This window comes from Tachyglossus aculeatus, chromosome 12 (assembly GCF_015852505.1).
Source record: "Tachyglossus aculeatus isolate mTacAcu1 chromosome 12, mTacAcu1.pri, whole genome shotgun sequence".
NCBI classification, from domain to species: domain Eukaryota; kingdom Metazoa; phylum Chordata; class Mammalia; order Monotremata; family Tachyglossidae; genus Tachyglossus; species Tachyglossus aculeatus.
The window spans coordinates 11,088,885-11,108,397 of record NC_052077.1 but is presented as its reverse complement, the minus strand read 5'-3'; the positions used below and the strand labels follow the sequence as shown (position 1 = coordinate 11,108,397).

At 40.6% G+C, this 19,513-nt stretch overlaps 1 non-coding gene across 1 annotated transcript; it reads right to left on the bottom strand.

The window, feature by feature from the left end:
- Positions 1–14,021: 14,021 nt before the first annotated feature.
- On the bottom strand, positions 14,022–14,159 carry LOC119935931. Its single transcript, XR_005453529.1, has one exon. It is a non-coding gene; the product is annotated as a small nucleolar RNA SNORA7 (small nucleolar RNA).
- Positions 14,160–19,513: the final 5,354 nt, after the last annotated feature.

Here is a 19,513-nt window from a genome sequence, read left to right as displayed (position 1 = left end):
TATTTATTCCTCCTAGTATTTGTTAAGCTCTTACTATGTGCCAGGCACTATACTAAGCACTGGAATAATACTAGCTAATCAGGAGGTTGGAGACAGTCAGTGTCCTATATGGGGCTCACAGTCTTAATCCCCATTAAACAGATGAAGGAACTGATGCACAGAGAATTTGAGTGACTTGCCCAAAGTCACACAGCAGACAAGTTGGGGAGCATGGACTAGAACCCAGATCTCTCTGGCTCCCAGGCCCATTATCGAGACAGCTGCTTGACCATCTTGATCTTCCCAAGGTCTGAAGCAGAATTTAAGACAAGGCCATACTTCTGAAGGCATTTGCAATAGAAAAACAGTACGGAAGGCCTCTAGGTCACTCATTGATTCTGTGATTCATTCATTCATTCAATCAGTAGTATTTATTGAGCGCTTACTGTGTGCAGAGCACTGCACTAAGCGCTTGTGAGAGGACAATATGACAATAGACACATTTCCTGCCCATAACAAGCTTACAGTCTAGAGGGGGGAACCTTATAACCTCCATGGCTAGATTAGTACCTCACCATCTGCAGTGTGATCTATAACCACGGAGGACAGATGTAGAAGCATTTGCTGCTACAATCACAATGGGATTCACACAAAACCCAACAACAACAGGTATTAGGTACAAGTTTAAAAGAAAGAGTAAAGTGTTCTGAGATCCCTACTGTCACTTGATACCATTCTTTGGCTACTCTGTCAGGATGAAAAACACTTAAATAAAGGCTTCTACCTATGTGAAATAGAGACAAGAAGAGACCTTAAAAATAAAAATTTTGCATTCCATTTCCTCCAACCATTTGCTCCACAAGCGCCACCATAGTAGATTTGAATGAGAGACATTGGGAATTGGAAGTTTACACCGATATTAGAGCATAATTAACTGCTTACATGGATTCCACAGTATATTAAACTTCTAATAGGAGAGTATGGCTGAGATAATTTTGTGCCACAACACTGAAAGCCTGTTCATTCCCTTTAGCATGGTACACTAATTTTATCTTTGTGATACAAATGATAACCTGTCTTCAGCATTCTCTCTCACAAACAGTAATGAGCATCTAATTCCAAAACACATGAAATGGAAGCAGAATGAGTGTTTGTTTTATTTTGGCTATTTGACAAATAGCACCAAGACTAAATATATGGTGGTGCTGCTTGCTTTGTGCAACGTGTCTTCAAAGCCTCTCATCCACTGACCATCTCTGATATCTGTGATGAACTGAGTGCATTTCATTAGGCCCATATCCAGTTAGAAATCGGAGAGGTTGGATTTCTTCATTCTGATACCCCGTATCTGATCTGAATGGTGGAAAGGCTAGTAAATGAGCCAGGAACATAGGAACCTAGGGCAATAAGAATCAATCCTACAGGGGTGCTTAAGCAGATGTTGAAACCTGGTGAAATAATACTGCATTCAAGTCTTTTTTATTTGTTTCCTTGTATCTGCAAATCGAAGTTTAATAGAAACATATGCCTGTAAGAAAGCTAAATCACCAGAGATACTTTTATTTTGTTTAATATCATTTCCTGTCTCTTCTGCCAGCCTTAGCGATCTACCCTAGATAATCAGACTTACCAGGGCTGAAGTCTAAATCTTATTAACTGAGTTTGAAAGGCCAATCTCCTGTGCAATTTGTGACTTCAAATCTGTGCAAATGAACCAATTAAAATGTAAAATAAGCATTTCAAAGAAAAGTTTTGAAAAAGATAAATCCCAGGAATTCATACCCCTTTCAAGTGGCATAGAGGAAACTGACATAGGATTCCTTGAGTCCAGGCTACTTTGCTGGGAGATGGGAAAGAAGGAAAAACTGAGAGGAGTTGCAACAAGGGGAGAGGAGGAAAGGGAGAGAGAGGACAAGGGGGATCACCCATTCTATCATTGAACCAAGGAAAGCAGAACTTATTGGAGTATGACAGTAATTATTTACAAATATTAGGATCAGGAGACAGAACAAATAAATAGAAAAATAAGTACGAATTAGAGATGAACATATACAAGGGGTAGGCACATAAACACACAGGCCAAAGTTGATTGTTGGAGTAACATCCTGGGGAAAGAAAAGAATAAATGGGGAATGCCTCTTGGAAGAGAGGATTTTGAAGACAGGGAGAGCTGTGGCTTGATAAATGTAAAGAGGTAGAGGGTTCCAGTCAAGGTGTGTGGTACAAACATGAAATCAGAGACAGAGAGCCAAAACAGAGGCATAGTAGTATAGTTGGAGAAGTGAAGAGAGTGAGCTTGGTGTGCTGGTGGATGGCTCACAGTTCCTGGGAGTCTGTAGCTGGGTTCCAATCCTGTTTGCACCACTTGTCTGCTGTGTGACCTAGAGCAAGCCACTTAACTTCTCTGGGCTTCAGTTTCCCCTACTCGAAAATGGGACTAAATTTCCTGTTCTCCCTTCCTCTTAGACTGAGAGCCCCATGTGGGTCAGGAACTATTTTTGATCTAATTTTCTGGCATCTACTTCAGTTCTTGGCACAGTGCATGATAAACAGCAGCAAAACAAAGGAGGGGCTGTTTGACCACTGATATCTTGAAAAATTGAAGAGGTATTCGGGCTTGTAGTGAAAAATAAGATTCCCCTCTCATGAATTGATAGGATGAAAATAGCTTGAGTAAATGGTGTTTATCTAAAATTAGAGATGCCTGACTTCCGGTGATACATAAATGTTATACTATGTAGCTTGAATTTCATTGGTCAGATTCATGTTTGAACCATTCATAAAATGTGTCATGTTGGTTTCTTCCTTAAGCTATCTCTGAATTAGTCAAACACAAAACTAATCTATTTACTCGGAATTCATCTTTCAGTTCTATGAATGGTTAGAGATATGTAAGTCAGAAGAGACATATCAATCAGATTGCAAAGTCTTTGAAGACAAGGATTGTGTCTACCAACACTTCCGTACTCTCCCAAGTGCTTAGTGCAGTATTCTGCACACAGTGCTCAATAAATATCATAGAATGTTAGAGTAGATTATTATCTGGTGTGTTTAAAAAAGGATAGCAGCTCAAAAGCTATTAAGGATCAAAGAAAAAGGCTATCAGGCTCTTTAAGCAAATCAAGGAGTCATATGCATATCAACATAAATTTGCACATTATCATTTGTACCTCTTGAATTCTAGTATGTAGGGAAAAAAATAAACGTAACTAAACCATGCAATTAATTGAAGTATATTCAAATTGAATCACCACACTTCTTTTCTCAAGAGTGATTTAATAAAACTTCAGGGCAGTGGCAGGAGAAACCCTCATTAGCAACATGGCTCAGTGGAAAGAGTATGGGCTTGGGAGCCAGAGGTCATGGATTCAAATCCCTGTATATATGTATATACCTGTATATATGTATATATGCTTGTGCATATTTATTACTCTATTTATTTATTTTATTTTACTTGTACATATCTATTCTATTTATTTTATTTTGTTAGTATGCTTGGTTTTGTTCTCTGTCTCCCCCTTTTAGACTGTGAGCCCACTGTTGGGTAGGGACTGTCTCTATATATTGCCAACTTGTACTTCCCAAGCGCTTAGTACAGTGCTCTGCACACAGTAAGCGCTCAATAAATACAATTGATGATGATGATGATGATGATGATGAAATACTGGCTCCACCGCTTGTAAACTGTGTGACTTTGAGCAAGTCACTTAACGTCTCTGTGCCTCACTTACCTCATCTGTAAAATGGGGATTAAGACTGTGAGCCCCACGTGGGACAACCTGATACCTTGTATCCTCCCCAGCACTTAGAACAGTGCTTTACATGTAGTATGTGCTTAACAAATGCCATCATCATTATTATTATCCACACCTGCCATATAAAATCAATCAATTGTACGTGCTGAGTGCTTACATGTTCAGAGCACTTTTCTAAGCTCTTGAGAGAATACAACATAATAGAGTTGGTAGATGCATCCCCTGTCCACAAGGAGCTTACAGTCTAGAGTGGATATTAATCAGGCAACACGTCCATACACCTCAAAGAGATGGGCAGGAAATCTGATGCAAGAGTACTCAGCCACTGACCACTGAACCCTCCCAGTAAAACTGCCAGAGCCAAGGCTGTTGGCACCTTTCTATCCCTTTCAGTCACAAACACCTCCATACCCAATATTCCATGCTGGGCTTGCCCTGAGGTTCAGGATCTTTACAGATGAGGAGTTTAGAAGGGACCAATTTTAACAAGAACTTGGAAAGGACTTATTTTGATGTCTCTCTCCCCTGTTGTAGACCGTGAGCCCGTTTTGGGTAGGGATTGTCTCTATGTGTTGCTGAATTGTACTTTCCAAGGCCCTACTGAGAGCTCACCTCCTCCAGGAGGCCTTCCCGGACTGAGCCCCTTCCTTCCTCTCCCCCTCGTCCCCCTCTCCATCTACCCCATCTTACCTCCTTCCCTTCCCCACAGCACCTGTATATATGTATATATGTTTGTACATATTTATTACTCTATTTTCTTGTGCATATCTATTCTATTTATTTTATTTTGTTAGTATGTTTGGTTTTGTTCTCTGTCTCCCCCTTTTAGACTGTGAGCCCACTGTTGGGTAGGGACTGTCTCTATATATTGCCAACTTGTACTTCCCAAGCGCTTAGTACAGTGCTCTGCACACAGTAAGCGCTCAATAAATACGATTGATTGATTGATTTCCAAGAGCTTAGTACAGGGCTCTGCACACAGTAAGTGCTCCATAAATATGATTGAATGAATGAATGAATCAGGAGAGATGAAGAGGGAGGACAAGGGTTCCCCTATCTCACTCATGCTGCTATCCAAGCTGTAATGGGTCACCACCTTTCCTCTTGTCAAGATTTTGAATGACTAAATTTCAACTTGCTATCTCAAGGCTTTCAAGTTTGAAAATGAATTTCACAGTTGTCTTTCCAGGATGGGCCTAGTGTCAGGACTTATGCATTCAGTTTCTTTCCTCGGCACTGACAGTGTGTTTATGTATAGGCTTATTCCACTATTTCATCCTGAAGTATTTGTATCCCTTGTTCTTCCTCTTTCTTTCCCTATTTGTAAATAAAAGGTGCCTCTTTTCCAGTTAAATAGTCAATTTTTTAAGGGCAGGGAATGTATATCTGCTTTGGTTGTACTCTCCCAAGTGCTTAGCACACTGCTAAGCAGCATGGCTCAATGGAAAGAGCACAGGCTTTGGAGGCAGAGGTTATGGGTTTGAATCCTGGCTCCTTCACATGTCTGCTGTGTGACCTTGGGCAAATCACTTAACTTCTCTGAGCCTCAGTTACCTCACCTGTAAAATGGGGATTAAGACTGTGAGCCCCACGTGGAACAACCTGATCACCTTGTATTCCCCCCGCCAGTGCTTAGAACAGTGCTTTGCACATAGTAAGCCCTTAACAAATGCCATTATTATTATTACTAAGGACTTAGTTGGGGTTCAGTAAGTATTATTGATTGCTATCCTCCCTGGCTTGATTGCGAAGACATATCAAAATTAACTTCCTCAGTTTTGACTTAAATTCAATCAATCCTCCTCTGACCTTAGATCCATGAGACCACCAGTGATGGGCTATTCAAGGATTGGTGCACTTAGTACAGTGCTCTGCACAAAGTAAGCACTGAAATATCTTTGATTGATTTAAATAAACCAGGTACCTCTGGTTTATGGACTTAGGCTAGTGCTCTGCTCAAAGTAAGCATTCAAAAGATACCATTGATTGGCTCCTGAAGCTCCAGGTTTCTCTCTTTGAATCAGTAATAATAATGGTATTTGTTTATCACATACTATGTGCCAGGCACTGTACTAAGCGTTGGGGTGGATACAAGCTAATCAGGTTGGACACAGTCCCTGTTCCATGTGGGACTCACAGTCTCAATCCCCATTTTAAGGATGAGGAAACAGGCACAGAGAAGTGAAGTGAGTTGCTCAATGTCACACAGCAGACAAGTAGTCTCTGGAGCCACTAGAAAAGCCATGGGAGTTGAGGGGGGAGGGTCGGGGGGAGAGGGACGGGGGGAGAATGAACTGAGGTAGGGGTTACACTGATGCTCTTAAATAATAATAATAATAGTAATAATAATAATGGCATTTATTAAGCACTTACTATGTGCAAAGCACTGAGGAGGTTACAAGGTGATCAGGTTGTCCCACGGGGGGGCTCAAATTCTTAATCCCTATTTTACAGATGAGGTAACTGAGGTCCAGAGAAGTTAAGTGACTTGCCCAAAGTCACACAGCTGACATTTGGCAGAGTCAGGATTTGAACCCATGACCTCTGACTCCAAAGCCTGTGATCTTTTCCACTGAGCCATGCTGCTTCTCTAAATGAGATAATAATAATAATTATTATTATTACTATTATTATAATGGTATTTGTTAAGCACTTACTATGTGCCAGGCACTGTACTAAGCACAGGGGGGGATACAAGCAAATCAGGTTAGACACAGTCCCCGTCCCACATGAGGCTCACAGTCTCAATCCCCATTTTGCAGATAACTGAGGCACAGAGAAGTGAAGTGATTTGCCCAAGGCCACACAGCAGACACGTGGTGGAGCCAGAATTAGAACTCATGACCTTCTGACTCCTGTGCTGCATCCACTATGACATGTTGCTTCTCTGGGAACTCTGTAACTCTGTTACGGTATACTCTCCCAAGCGCTTAGTACAGTGTTCTGCAGAAAGGGAGCAGCATGGTATCGTGGACAGAGCACGCACGGGCCGGGAGTCAGAAGGTCATGGGTTCTAATCCTGACTTTGCCACTTTACTGTGTGACCTTGGGTAAGGCACTTCACTTCTCTGTGCTTCAGTTACCTCATCTTTAAAATGGGGATTGAGACTGTGAGCACCAGTGGGACAGGGACTGCATCCAACTTGATTTATATATATTCACCCCAGTGCTTAGTACAGTGGTGCGCATATAGCAAACGCTTAACAAATACCACAATTATTATTATTAAATAACATTGCTAGCTTTCTGGACCTACGCTCAGTGTCCAAGCCCTCAAATAAATTAGGGGAAAGAATAAACCTCAATATTATCCATTTTTAAGGACGATGAAATTTAAATACGCAAAACTATAAGCACTGAATAGACTAAAAACTTTTTCTAAAAAATGTGGCCTTAAATTAGTTTCAAAAATTAAAATCTTAGAGTAATAAAATGGGAGTTCCTTTAACCCCTTTCTGAATTAACCTATGAAAAGAGGCAACAATTTGTTATATTCTCAATATTACCCTGGCACCTGGTGATATAACATGTTTGGCAGTTCAAATTCTCTTAACAGCGTTCATAAATTAGTTTCAAAGAACTCCAGGGATAGCCAAGCAGCAAGTCCATTACGAATGATGACATATTGGTTTTCGCTCCAAACAATCTCATTGTTTTGACCATAAAATCCCAATTCTTAGGCTAATCAATACAAAAACCACCAGAATAGTCAACCTTGTTTTCATCACTGGGTTCATCAGACTATAGTTTAGGATCAGGTGGTATTTCTGTTTTAAACCCCAATTTTCAAGGGTTTATTATTCTCGTTATTTTAAATCCGCCTGGCCTTTTTATGATGAATTTGGGACTCCTAGGGTCCCAGGCTTAATTAGTTCATTCTTATGAGTTTTTCCATCTTGTGGGAACAGCACCAAAAGAGAGTTAAAGAGATCATTCAAGATCTAATCAGTCCACTCTCTGCCTTCAGCCCCTCAGCCAAACCATCTTGGTCAGATACTGACATTTTGTTTGCTTGCTTTTGTTCTTTCATAAGTAACGTGCACACCAGAGATAATCCATGTGGGACAATGGATATGAATTCTGGGTGGAGGGGGGCGGGTAAAATGTAAAAAAAAAAAAATGACATCCTTATTTCATGCATTACAAGGTCTAAGGAGTCCTGAGCTGGTTATTGATAAAACTGCTTAGTATAAGTACATTTAGTAAGCGCTTAAAAAACCATATTGTGGTTTCCCAAGTGCTTAGTACAGTGTTCTGCACATAGTAATCATTTAATCAATACCCCTGACTGACTGATTGCCCAGCTGAGGGGCCTACTGCCAATGAGGAAATTATACTAATCCTGGCCCCGCCAATTGTCAGCTGTGTGACTTTGGGCAAGTCACTTAACTTCTCTGTGCCTCAGTTACCTGATCTGTAAAATGGGGATTAAGACTGTGAGCCCTACGTGGGACAACCTGCTCACCTTGTAACCTCCCCAGCGCTTAGAACAGTGCTTTGCACATGGTAAGCGCTTAATAAATGTTATTATTATTATTACTACTATGACTACTAATAGTGGTATTTGTGCCAAGCATAGCTCTGGAACTGATACATGCCAATTGGGTTGGTCACAGTCCCTGCCCCACACGGAGCTCAGAGTCCTAATCCCCATTTGACAGATGGGGTAGCTGAGGCCCAGAGAAATGAAGTGAAACACAGCTCATGTCTCTACAAGTTCAGGCAAATACGCTGTGGGCCTGCACCAAGCCACCAGCGATAATGAATGCCTATCATGTGTGAAACGCTGTACGGAGTACATGGGAAAGTAAAGAGGAAACAGAGTTGACCGTCAATGAAAAGATGACACCACGATGGTGAGTTCACGACCGTAAGTGTGAGTGTCTTTGAGTGAGAAACTCTTGCACAAGTATATCTATAAAATACAGCAGGCGCATCTTTTCTGGCCTTCTGCCATTAAGGAGAGCATGAATCAGGCAGCAGTAAGGAGAGGAAAAGTACGTCCCATGACATGTGCTTGAATTTTTTTTTTGCAGTAGTGGAGGTGATGCACACTAAGTCATGCACATTCTCGAGCTTAGTACCCCTTTGTGGAACAGTACCCATTACAGACGGCTGGAAGCACAGAACAAAATACCTCCAGGGTGTCCTCAGCAGCAGACACCATTGTGCTCGCCCTCATTTGGTAAATCCTTTCTAAGGATGATTTGCAGGATCTCTCATTCTTTCTTTCTCTCTCGCATTTGTTAAGTGCTTACTGTGTTTCAGGCACTGTACTAAGCTGAGGTAGACAGCCCACCTCCGCCACTTGTCAGCTGTGTGACTTTGGGCGTGTCGCTTGACTTCTCTGGGCCTCAATTACCTCATCTGTAAAATGGGGATGAACAATGTGAACCCCACGTAGGACAACCTGATGAAGTTGTATCTCCCCCAGTGCTTAGAACAGTGGCGCATAGTAAGTGCTTAACAAATACCATTATTATTATTATACAAGTTTGTCAGGTTGGACACAGTCTCTGTCCCACATGGGGCTTATAGTCTTAATCCTCATTTTACAGTTGAAGTAACGGACACAGAGAGGTGAAATCATCTGCTCAAGGACACACAGCAGACAAGTGGTGGAGCCGAGATTAGAACTCAGGTCCTTCTGAATCTCAGGCCCTTGCTCTAACCACTAGATCAGTGCTGCTTCTCTCAAACTAAGACTCTCTTAGTAAGGGCTGGGAGGGTCATAACATTTCAACTCAAGGCAATGCAGAAGAAGCGAAAGACCAGGCCCTTATTCTTAAGAAGTTTCTAATCTAATAGGGGAAGCAGACAGTCAGAAATTATGAATAAGGAGTTGGTGGCTGTTTATAGTCAGCCAGTTGTATTTATTGAGCACTTGCTGTGTGCAGAGCACTGTACTAAGAGCATGAGAAGCAGCGTGGCTCAGTGGAAAGAGCACGGGCTTTGGAGTCAGAGGTCATGGGTTCAAATCCCGGCTCCTCTAACTGTCAGCTGTGTGACTCTGGACAAGTAACTTAATTTCTCAGGAATTAAGACTGTGAGCCTCATGTGGGACAACCTGATCACCTTCTAACCTTCCCAGCGCTTAGAACAGTGCTTTGCATATAGTAAGCACTTAATAAATGTCATTATCATTATTATTATGGGAGAATACAATGGAACGATAAATAGACACATTTCCTGCCCTCAATGAGCTTACAGTGTGGAGGAGAATCCAGCCAAACTCATGATGAACACCACCTCCAGACACCTGTCCCTGAGGGTCACAGTAACTTTAGATGAGGAGGTGTCCTGAAAGCAGCGGTGAGGGTACATAGCAGATTCTCCCCCTTTCACCTTAGTGGAGCCGCCACCCATATTTACGACTGATGAAATATCTTTACGGCCTTACAAAAGCAACTAGAACTAACATTTGTTTTACAGGTGTCCATGAATATATGGATGTTGGCAACCCAGGTCAGGATATAGTTTGATGGCCACACATGGAGCTGGGGATGGAGTGGGGTGGAAACAGTTACAATTCACCTTTCTGATAGCAGCACCACTGTTCAGGAACACAGGACCATAGCAAAACGGAGTTTTAGACAAACCAATTCCTTTAATGACTAAACAGCATGTTATAAGCCCTGAAAACAATCTTCCTGAGTGGCATTTTAAGTGAACTGGGTGATTTTTACGGGGAAAATACCATATCAATATATTTTAAAGACTAAAATTATCATTTGTACGCTCTTTGATTTTGCATTTTATATTACAACCAAACTTCAAACCATTTGGTTCTGTGCACGATAAGGAACTGAATTTAAGACAGTTCCCCAAGACAAAGAAAAGAGATGCAAGGAAACAATCGAGGAACAAAAGGACGGATGAAAAGTAATTGCAGTAAAATGTGAAATTTCATCTTAATCCTACAGACTGGAAATGGTTGTATTAGAGCCAGCAATTGAAGTAACATCCCTAGGGCTACTTGTTCCTCAATAAAACTAAATTATATGGTATATGGGCTCAGAACCGTAGAAACCATTAGGCAGGAACTTCACTGACAAAATTAAAAATTGTAGGAGTTTATTTCCCTTCAAAGGAAGCTGGAAATCAAAACTGAATCCTTGTTCTTTTTATCCCCCCTTATTATTCATAGTAAAATGTTTCTCATAGAAGGTTCTGGATTTAAAGATAAAAAGACAGGAATCCATCATACACAGGAGGAGAGTATAAGTAGAATAAGAAAAAATGAGGTCATATTTTTCACCAACTTGACTTCCTCTAGCCTTTATTTTCATTTTCCTTTTTTTCCTTCTTCATTCATCAGCTTCTGCCTTGAGTCTAGAGTGCAAAGATGTATTTTGGCGTGTATGTATTTATATATAGTCCAGTTTCTGCTGTTGGTTGAGTGGCAAGAGCATTTCTCTACGACTCAGGAGACGTGGGTTCTCCTTCTAGGTCTGCCTTGAGCTGGTTAATCTGAATGAAGATAGCAGATGCACTTTCCAATACGTTGCAACCTTCCCCTTAATCACTTACTGTACACTGTGCCCCAGAGAGAATATGATTGGGAGGGACTAGAAAGTGCATTTATAAATTATATACTATACATTATTTATTTATTTTAATGACTGTCTCCCCCTCTAGACTATAAGCTCCTTGTGGGAGGAAATGTGTCTATCAATTCTGTTGTACTTTCCCAAACGTTTAGTACAGTGCTCTGCACGATAAATACCACTGATGATGAGCACAAGTTTACTGCACAAGCCACTAGCTCTAGAACCTATTCCTCTGAGCAGATTCTTAGTCCTGAATCTCACAATTGAGACTCATCCATTAATTTTGTTGGAAGACTCCATGTTCATCATCATCATCATCATATATATCCATCTTCTGTCAATCAATGGTATTTACTGAGTGTTTAGTGTGCAGAGCATGTACTAAATGCTTAAGTACATAGGTATATATAATTAAATAGCCACTTATATCTTCCATGATCTCGCCCTGAAATATTCATGCTACTATCTGCTAGGTCCTTGTTTTTCTTCCAGTTCCCCCTAAAGGTAAATCATTTTAGAAGACCCATCTCCCCTGTAAATATCTAGACAGTACAAACCTAGACTGTAAATATCTTTTGTTTTTCATGCACTCTCCTAACCTCTCAACAGAGTGCTCTACACACAGTAGGTGTTCAAGAAATACTACTGAGATTAAGATTATTCCTAATAATCTTAATAATTTTAAAATGGCTAACTCTTTCAGAGAAACAGCGTGGCTCAGCAGAAAGAACACGGGCTTGGGAGTCAGAGGTCATGGGTTCTAAGCCCCACTCTGTCACATGTCTGCTGTGTGACCTTGGGCAAATCACTTAACTTCTCTGAGACTCAGTTACCTCATCTGCAAAATGTGGATTAAACTGTGAGCCCCACGTGGGACAACCTGATAACCTTGTATCCCCCCAGCACTCAGAACAGTGCTTTGCACATAAACAAACGTCATTATTATTATTATTATTATTATTATTATTATTATTATAACTCTTCCCTTCCAATCAGCATTAGGCTGTTTGAAGACATAGTTACTTGCACTGGGCTATGAGTCACTATCCCTTGAATTTTATCGTACTTCAGAAACCTACAGGAATTTAGAGCAGCCTCCTTTTACTGGGGCCTTTCTAAGCATGCTGGCACCACAACATCTTCTCCCAAAGTTAGAAATTACCCAGATGTATAAGACATTGCCTAACTTCCAAACTGCTGATGGTTTCAGCCAAAGAACAAAATGGTATGGGTTGTTATCCTTAGGCAGCTTGAAGAGGAAAATTTTCTAAAGGCATTGACGGCATCTACCCAGGCACTAAGAAATAATGCACTGAGGCAATTACCTGGAAAATTCAAAATTTAGAAGGCAAAAAATATTATATTAAGGAAAATCTGCCTTTGCTTGAACCACTTATACTGACTACCTCCAAAAACACATTTTACTGGATAATCGTTCATCTTTTCATTTCAATTACTTAAGTAAATATAGCCTCATACTTTGTTTTCCATGAATCGAGTTAGTTCCAAATGAATAAAAATCACTGACTTGATTCTTCTTTTCTTCCCTAGAAGACACTAGCAACCTATCCTTCCCTGATTCTTCCTATGGACACCCCCTAAATGCTCATCCTCTTTAAATCAACTGCAAAGTGATGCACTCAGGTGAAACTGCTGTGAGCCCATTGTTGGGCGGGGATTGTCTCTGTTGCTGAATTGTAGTTTCCAAGTGCCTAGTACAGTGCTCTGCACACAGTACGTGCTCAATAAATATGATTGATTGATTCATTCATTCATTCAATCAATGTAGAGATGTAAATCTCGCAGGAACACCATAACAGAGTCAGTGGTCCACATTAGAAGAATTCTGTGAGGATGAGACTGCTGGTACAGTCCTTTTCTTGGACTGTCTCTCTCCCTCTGTGATTTTAATAATAACAGTGATATTTATTAACCACTTACTACGTGCCTAGCACTGTACTTCTTGCTGAGAAACATATTGGCCAAGTAGAAAAAGCACAGGCCTGGGAGACAGAAAGACCTGGGTTCTAATCCCTGCTCCTTCCACTTGTCTGTTGTGAGATTGTGGACAAGTTAATTTACTTTTCTGTGCCCCAGTTACTTCATCTGTAAAATGGGGATGAAGACTATGAGTCCTATATGGGACAGCGACACTGTCCAACCTGATTAGCTTTAACCTACCCCAGAGCTTAATACAGTGCCTGGCACATAGAAAGCACTTAACGAAAACCACATTTATTATTATTATTGATGTAAATACCAGGTAATCAGAAAAGATGCAGTCCCTGTCCCACACGGGGCTCATAATCTAAGTAGGAGAGAGGACAGGTATTGAATCACCATTTTACAAATGAGGAAGCTGAGCTGCAGAAAACTTGACCACTTGTGAGCTTTGTTTACATTTCAAGCATGCTCTCTTCTTTATACCATTAATTTGATGTTATGATGAATTTAAAGAGAAGCAGCGTGGCTCAGTGGAAAGATCCCGGGCTTGGGAGTCAGAGGTCGTGGGTTCTAATCCCGCTCCGCCACTTGTCAGCTATGTGACTTTGGGCAAGTCACGTAACCTCCCTGTGCCTCAGTGCCCTCATGCTGCAATCGTTCTGGTAGTGTATCCACAGAATTGTCTTGGTTAAAATACGGAGTGGTTTGCCATTTTCTCCTTCCACACAGTAAACTTCACTCTCCACCCTCAAATCTCTCCCATGCTGCTGCTGCCCTGCACAGGTGAGTTTTGCGTTGTAGCAGATTGTCTTCCACTCTCTAGCCACTGCCCAAGCTAGGAATGGAATAGGTTTGCCTCTGCTTGACTCTCCCTCCCATAGTCAAGACTGGTGGAGTACTGGAATCTCTCCACGAGTGACCCTGAGAGGAGTGCCACATAGTCAGCACTTACAAAATACCACAATTACTATTAGTGAAGAGATAGACAAGAGTGGTTTAACAGAGCAGATTTCATATTTTGGCGCTAAATACGTGCAAGTGCTCTATTTCACTCATTTCTTCCTTCAGCTTGACTGAGTACAGCAGTATTAGGAGACAGGATCTCTCCTTCAAGGAAGTTTACAGAATAACGGGGAAGAAAGCACTAAAAGAATATTCCGGCAGAAAGAAGGAAAAAAAGGAAAGCAGTATGGCCTAGTGGAAAGAACAGGGTGGTCTGTGAGTCCGAGGATCTGGATTCTAACCTCAGCTCCTCTGTGTGACCTTGGGCAAGTCACTTAATTTCTCTGTGTCTTCGTTTCCTCAACTGTAAAAGGGTATTTGACACCTGTCCTCCCTTCTTCTTAAACTGTGAGCCCCATGTGGAACAGAGACTGTGTCCAACCTGATTATCTTCTATCTATCCCAGTGCTTCGAACACTGCTTGACATCTCATAAGTGTTTAGCAAATACCATTAAAAAATGGATGTGAACGAGTTATTGTTTCCCACTGTTGGGTAGGGACCATCTCTATATGTTGCCAAATTGTACTTCCCAAGAGCTTAGTACAGTGCTCTGCACACAGTAAGCGCTCAATAAATACGAATGAATGAATGAATAATTGGCCATGTAAAATATATGTATAAGTGTTGTGAGCATTGGTGCATTCCTAAAAAAAATTGGTATTTGTTAAGTGTTTACTATGTGCCAAGCACTGTTCTAAGCACTGGGGAAGGTACAAGGTAATCAGGTGGTCCCACCTGGGGCTCACAGTCTTTAATCCCCATTTCCCAGATGAGGTAACTGAGGCACAAAGAAGTTAAGTGACTTACCCATGAACTCTGACTCCGAAGCCACTGAGCCACGCTGCTTCCTAGTGATCATACTCTCCCTAGATTTTAGTACACTGCTCTGCACATAGTAAGCATTCAATAAACACCTTTGATTCATTTATTCGATGGTGCAGAAGTGCTGAAGTGGCAATTAGGGAGGATATAACTAGGGGAGGGTAGAGATTATTCTGGGAAGGACTCTTGGAAGACATGTGATTTCAGAATTTTTGGCTCCTCGAGGTAAGGGATCATGTCTACCAACTTTATGGTACTCTCCCATGTACTTAATTCAGTGCTCTGCTGAATCTTCAATAAATACAATTGAATGATTACCCAGAGATCTCAACGGAAGCAGATGCCATACTGGCCTTATCCATTTGTTATGCCATGATTGAGCACTCTGCTCAGATTGGTTTAGTAAAGGTCGAGGGGAATTTTGGGGGTTTTTTTTCTCCACTTTGTCATGAAAATTAAAGGCAAAGCAAAAAAAGAAACACCACCACCCCTTTCCCCACCCATCAAAGAACAATAATAAAGCACATCTCAATAAACGGGAGACAGATAAAAGCAGGAGGTTAAGAGAGAGTATCTGCAGGGGTAGCAAAGCATGAACAAAGTTCTACCTCGGGACAGATTTCAAGAGCTGAATCCAGCAACGGTTTGACTGTGGAAGCACTCTACTATCAAGTGCTACTTTAATGAGGAAAAACCACAAGGTTTAGCCACTCCCCTATCTGTAAACCATCTTTAAACAGGCCATATATCTCACAATATGAGTTAAGGTTAAGGATAAATACAGGGTAATCTGATTAGAGAAGCAGAGTGGCTCAGTTGAAAGAGCCCAGGTTTGGGAGTCTGAGGTCATGGGTTCTAATCCCCGTTCCGCCACCTGTCAGCTGTGTGACTTTGGGCAAGTCACTTAACTTCTCTGGGCCTCAGTTACCTCATCTATCAAATGGGGATTAAGACTGTGAACCCCATGAGGGACAACCTGATCACCTTGTATCCCCCCAGGCTTAGAACAGTGCTTGGCACATAATAAGCACTTAACAAAAGCCATCATCACTATTATTATTATTATTATCAGGCATAGTCCTTGACATACCATACCCTATCCCCATTTTACAGATGAGGAAAACTGAGGTATTAAGAAGTTAAATGGCTTATCAAAAGGAGCACAACAGGGTAGTGAGAGGCAGTGATGAGAATACAACTGAGATCTCCAGATCCATGCTGGGCCATGTTCACTCTCAGTAGTAATAGTAATTGTATTATTAAGTGCTTACTATGGGCTAACTATTGTAACAAGTGCTGGTGTAGATTCAAGGTAACAATCATGGCATTTGTTAAGCACTTACTGTAATAATAATAACAATAATAATAACAATAATAATAATAATAATGGCATTTATTAAGTGCTTACTATGTGCAAAGCACTATTCTAAGTGCTGGGAGGTTACAAGATGATCAGGTTGTCCCACTGGGGGCTCACAGCCTTAATCCCCATTTTACAGATGAGGTAACTGAGGCACCTCAATTGGACATAATCCCTGTCCTACAGTGAGTCTACAGTCTAGAATTGATATTGAATCCTCCTTTTCCAGATAAAGGCATTGAGATACAGAGAGGTTCAGTGACTTGCCCAAGACCACACAGCAGGCAGTAGTTGAACAAGTACTAAAACCCTGGTCCACTGACTCCGAGGTCTGTGCTCTTTCCATTAGTCCAAACTGCCTCCCAAGACTGATCAAGATATCCTTCCGGTAACTACTGTTTCTTCAAGTAATCTTTCTTTTTTTTTAATCCTGTAAGTGGGGGAAAGTTTCACTGCCAATATAAAAAGATGAAGGTTCACCATGACATTGTGCCTTTAAATCAATGATTTTTGTTGGTACTTGTTTACAAGGAGAAAGATAAAACACTACAGTCCTCTAATTTAGGAGGTTTTTTATGGCTCTAACACCTACCTAAATAAATGTTTCCGTACAAGGTGACTTTAAAAAGTCTTTTTTGGACAGATGATCTTTCAGTTTATGAACTTAAAGCTCCAATTCTAGAAAAGAATGTTGTCAGAGAAATATTTGAGTAAGTTCTGGTTTGTTTAACTTAGTTCCTAAAGTTAATGGGAAAAAAATCATTGAAAGTGAACATTTCATTTTCAAAGAACCAGTTAAATATCTTATAATAATAACAATAATGGCATTTGTTAAGCGCTTCCTATGTGCAAAGCACTGTTCTAAGCACTGAGCACTGTTCTAAGCGCAATTCTCTTTAAATTCAATGAGAGCAGCCAGTAACCTGAACATCCCTTCAGAGTTCAGGCATATGCTTTTTTAAATTGCCATCTTGTGTAAATGCATTACATATCACTACAATAAAACAAAAAGCTATTACTGTTGAAAATTTAGGCTTCAAAATTTAGGCAAAAAAGAATAGCAAAGGACAACTAATTTTTTCTAATAAAGGTAAAAAAAGACACTGTTACCTTAATATGACAGGAAAAATGAGTTACCAAATAGAACATTGTACTGGAGCTAAAGGCATTTCTTATTTTGCTACTATGCCCTGGCCTCGGCTACATATTAGGAATCAACACATGCCCATTAAACATATGGCTGTGTTTCTAGTGACTATGTCCCTGATTCTGTGTTCCCTGCCCTTGGGGAGTTTGCAGTCTAAAAGCTCTTAGTTCAGTGCTCTGCACCTAGTAAGTGCTCAGTAAATACAATTCATTGGGAGAAATGAACTGGGGTGCTACATTTTGAGCATTTTTTCTTCATGTGGGATTTGGGGGGGCCTTAGAGTTAACTGCAGGGCTTGTTTCACATCAACTTGCTTTGTGTCTGTGAGATGGGAGGTCTGAAGGCTGTAAGCTCGATGTGGGCAGGGAATGTTTATTGTTATATTGTACTCACTCTCCCAGGCTCTTAATACAGTGCTCTGCATACGGTACTCACTCGATCAATACGATTGACTGAATAAATAACTGACTGTAAATGGGCTATATACCTAATCAGATTCCTAAAGCCGCCTTTTCTTTACCCTACTCCTAGACATATCCTTCATAGTGTTCCCATGGTCTTATTACTTTTTCCATAAATATTGACTGCACACATTTTCAGCACACCCAAGGGGTTCTTACAGTCTAAAATGGAAACTTTTTTTTAAATTGCATATGCCTTCCTTTCAGAATCTGTGTATCTGCAATATTCAGACAATGCGTGTGATAATTTATGTAGTGCATAAAATAATTTTATAGTTTCTTAGAAGTGTGAACAAGTTACTATTACCTTATTTTTCAAATAGATATCCAGAATGTTGAATGAATTCTAATATTGAATGAAAGCAGTCTGAAACGTAAGAAATAAAAAAAGATAATGTAAGCATCTGTTAATGGAATGTGGTTGTATGGTTTTCAAAATAATTTTCAAGTTGAGATTTGAAATGATTTCCCTCATACTGGGAATCACATTTATTTTTTGAGCACCGAGAAGCTTGGGATATGCATAAATTTTTCTAAAGTATAGAAACACTACACAAAGGATTGCTATACACACATCCACCCACCACCAACCACACAGGAAATTAACCATTAAGGGATTCAGAGGTGCCAGAATCATTTATGATGGCTTCCTAAAGCTCTTAACACCTGTCTACATGTTTTGTTGTCTGTATCCCCCTTCTAGACTGTGAGCCCGTTGTTGGGTAGGGACCGTCTCTATATGTTGCCAACTTGTACTTCCCAAGCGCTTAGTACAGTGCTTTGCACACAGTAAGCGCTCAATAAATATGATTGAATGAATGAACAACATATGTATCCCATAATTCATAGACCTTACTACTCTTTTCATCCACTCTACATTGCGTATTAATACAAATGTTACTCTACCATTAGTTCACTGTAGCAATATAAATAATGACAGAGGCAAAGGAAAGGGAAAAATGAGAAAATGTATATTTGACATAACCCTTGGTTTCATACTTAGTACAGTACTCTGCACACAGTAAGCGCTCAATAAATACGATTGATTGATTGATTCTCTCTCTGAATTCCCATATTCATTCTGTCACCAAGTTCTTTCTGTTCTTCTTCCATAACAACTCCAGATGCCTTCCTCTCAAACCAATGTCATCACTTTGGTTCTAGCTCTTGTCATAACCCAACTTGACCACTGAATCAGATCCTTCACGACGTTCTCCTCTCCAGTTTTCTTCTCTCTGTTGCCTAAAACATTATTCTAAAACATCATTCTACGCTTGTCTTCCCATTCCCAAGGGTTGCCCATTCCTCTCTGCATCTAGTAGAATTTCCTGACCATTGGTTTTAAGGCACTCAAACAACTAACTCCCTCTCCTCCATACTTATCCTCACTCCTCTTTCATTACAGCCAATTATTATGTTTTATTCCTTCCAAGCCAACATTTTCACTCTGCCTCATTCTCACCTTCCACTACTGACCTCTTGGTTGTGTCC